Raw genomic sequence first — 3,845 nt, 5'->3', positions numbered from 1 at the left:
ACCATCTGTAATGAGATCTGATGCCCTCATCTGGTGTGTCTGAAGACAACAATAGTGTCATAAACATGAATAAATCTTTAAAAAAAGAGAGAGAAAACTGTTCTGCTACCAGGTCGGGTGACACATACCTTTAATGCTAGCACTCAAAAGGCAGAGGCAGGTTAGCTTCTGAGTTTGAAATCTGAAGCCCTCTTCTGGTGTGTCTGAAGACAGAAAAAGTGTACGTATTTATAATAATAAAACCTTTGGACCCGGGCAAGCAGGGCCGACCGGAGTAAGCAGAGATCCTAAATTCAATTCCCAACAACCACATGAAGGCTCACAACCATCTGTACATCGACAGCATACTCATATACATAAATAAACCTTTTTTGTTTTGTTTTGTTTTGTTTTGTTTTTTGAGACAGGGTTTCTCTGTGTAGCCCTGTCTATCCTGGAACTCTGTAGACCAGGCTGGCCTCGAACTCAGAAATCCACCTGCCTCTGCTTCCCAAGTGCTGGGATTAAAGGCGTGCGCCACCACTGCCTGGCTAAATAAATCTTTTTTTTTTTTTTTAAATGAGTGTTGTGTTAAGTCCTCCAGCCTCACCTTAATAACCAAACTAAAATATACAAGCTCTTGACCATTGGAAGTCTTGCATGTGTGTATGTGTGTGCATGCATGTGCGTGTCCATGCTTACATGCATGCATGCATGCGTGTGCAGTGAGGGATGGAGCCTCCAGCCTGGTAAGCATGAACTTTACACTGAGCATTGCATTGGTGGCTTCACAGCCTCTTCCTCCCAAAGACAGTCTCTCACGATGGCCTCTATGGAACTGAAGATGACCTTGAACTCCTAATCTTCCCACACTTCCTGAGTGCTGGGGTTACAGACATGTATCACCACAAAAAGTTTACTTGGTGCCAGAAGTTGAAGCCAGGGCTTCATTACTCTATCAGCTGAATCTCATCCCCACAGCCCAACTCCCTTCGAGCAATTGTGACGATCAGTGAAGGCTGAAAACACGGGATGGTCTAGTAGGATCTCTAAGCCTGGCGCAGCTCCTCACTGCCCTGGCAAGAGCCCTGGCTCCTCTGCCTACAGTTGGGACAAGTGCTCTTCACCACCTGCCTGGCCAGCAGCAGGTCCCTCTCCACTCACTCAGAGTCCTCTATAAAATGAGAACACTCCCTATGTTGTGCTCACTTCCCAAGGCTGCCCTGAGATGATGTTTTGCCAGCAATAAGACTTGCTATAAAAGTAGGCAATTATATTGCTCATTCCCTGGATAAACATTTGCTAAGGGCTTAGCATTACATCCCATCTCCCTTACCCACCATGACTATGGAGCTATAATAGTGGTGTATGCCTACTGAACACAGTCCTGAGTCATCAGACAAGTCGGGTTCTTGGGCCGACCTCTGGCTTGATTTGGATTTTGGCTCCTCCTGGGGATTGGAAGCAGCTAGAACAAGCCCTGACACAGAAGTGGCTCCTGTAACTGCTGCTATTGCGAGCACACCTGCATTGGGTGTGGAGGGAAGCCCAGGTGGGGTATACGGACAAAGCTCTGGAGGGGAACAGCAGTGAAGGCAGACAAATTGGGGGTGAAGCTAAAAGATGAGCAGGGTGTGTGGCAGAAGGAGGGGGATACACTGACACGTTGAGGGGACACACCAAGAGGACCGGTTCCTGAAGATGCTGAGTTCAGATATGTTGGGGTCTTTCCATGCAACACACAGTAGTCCAGATGCTGGGGACAGGAGTGAGGCTCAGGACTGTCCAGCCTCAGTCCTCAAGGAGGCACCCTAATAGGGGAAGGGACATGAACAGGTAGCTTTACTGTCCTGTGACAAGAAATGCTCAAAGCTTAATGGAGACTCTGAGCCTAGACTTCCTTATACTTTTAGCTGAGCCTGGATGATGGGTAAGAGTTGGGCTACAGCAGTTCTCAACATTCCTTGTGCTGTGGTGACCCCAACCTTAAAATTACTTTTATTGCTACTTCATAACTGTAATTTTGCTGCTGTTATGAATCATAATGTAAATATCTGATATGCAGGATATCTGATATTTGACCCCTGTAAAAAGGTTGTTTGACACCCCCCCCCACCCCCGGCCCAAAGAGGTCAAGACACACAGGGCGAGAACCACTGGTCTACAGGCAAAGTATGTGCTCAATCCTGAATGTCGGCTTAGATCAAAACATGAGAGGCTGGGATTGTTGGCATTGACAGGGCAAGTGTTGAGTCTAGTTGTACAGGCAGAGCTTGGATCACAGAGGGCTTTGCAAGCCAGGTTGAGGAATCTGGACTTCATCCCAAATACAGGGAGAATCTACTGTTGGTTTGAAGTCTTGTAGAAGCATGAATGAGTTTTTCTTTAGCAGACGCTCAAGGAAAAGGAAATAGAGCAGAAGCAAGGGTTTGGCGGCAGGGGGGTACATCTTCTAGGGACGGCCAACGGCATCAAAGTCGGGAAGCTGAAGCGGGTGCTCAGATGGAGAAAAAGGCTGGAGGAAGAACCTATGGCTTGGGGCTCCTTGGCCCAGAGAGATGGTGGGGGTGAGGCTGAGAGCTGAATGAGGTCAGGGTGGCATGGGGGCACTTAAAGGATGACGTCTGAATCAGGACAAGGAGTAGCACATGCTTCCAACGCCAGCTCCTGGGAGGATGAAGTAAGAACTGCCTGGGACTAGCCTGGGCTATACACTCCATCTGAAGTCAGGAATGGTGACACATGTCTGTGACCACAGCACTTGGAAGGGAGAAGTAGGAGGGAGAGGAGGGGCAGGAAGGGCAGGGTTCACTATTGTCTTTAACTACCTAGCAAGTTCAAGGCCATCTTGAGTTACAAGAGTCTAGTCCTGAAACAAAACAAATATGAGGTGTGGAGGGTGGCACACACCTCTGATACCAGCTTTCTGCAGGTGGTGTCAACTAGAGCTCTGTGAGTTCAAGGCTAGTCTGGACTGAATAGTGAGCTCTTGGGTAGTCAGGGCAACCAAACAAAAACCACACCTGAGGCCCTGAGCGCCATCTCTAGCACAAATACAATAAGAATTTATGTAGGACGCTGAGGGGCGGAAAGCCTGAGGCTGGGGGCTCCATGGGGCCGATCTCTGAGCTTTTCAAAGGGGAAGAGCACTGGGTTCTGGGCAGTGGCCAAGCCTCCCGTTTCCTTAGCCTCTCTGGGGGTGAGCAAGTCTGGGGATACTCTCTGCTCCCAACCTGTTGAGAGTGGGTTCTGAGCAGCAAGAGAGAACCTTCTGGGCTGGAGACACAGGGCAGCGGGGTGCTGTGGATATACTGTTGACCCATAAGGACACAAGGCTTCAGCCTAGCCCTACCCTATTTGGAGACCGAAGAGAACAGGCTTCCTGCTTGTCCTGCCGCTGGGTTTGCCATGTTGACCGCTTGCTTAGCCGGTTGTCTTATGTATGGCTGAGGCCTTCAACTCTGTCCACCCTCCAGTCCGTAGTTCAACTCACTCCCTGGCAATCCCAAGGCCTCCCACGGTGGCCGGTTGCCACACCCTGGCCTGCCAGCCTAGGACACACCTCCACTTCAGCCCCTCTTCAGGCGCCTCTCAGACGCCTACAGGCAACCCCGTGCCCTCCCTCTTCAGACTTTGGTCCTGTGAAAATGAACCATGAATTTAACTCTTGGGAGAGAAATCACAGAAACCAGGAAAGGGGACCCCTGGGGAGGGTTAGTGAGTCACGTCTTTATGGGTATTTTTCAAATTTTCCAATGGGAGTTTGGAGAACAACGGCCTTTTGGTTGCCAGCTTGGATTTGCCTTTCAGCCATGTTGCTGCCTCAGCGGCCTCCTCCTCCTCCTCCTCCTCCTCCTCCTCCTCCT

Source organism: Mus pahari, chromosome 4, assembly GCF_900095145.1.
Source record: "Mus pahari chromosome 4, PAHARI_EIJ_v1.1, whole genome shotgun sequence".
NCBI classification, from domain to species: Eukaryota; Metazoa; Chordata; class Mammalia; order Rodentia; family Muridae; genus Mus; species Mus pahari.
This window is presented reverse-complemented; position numbering follows the sequence as displayed.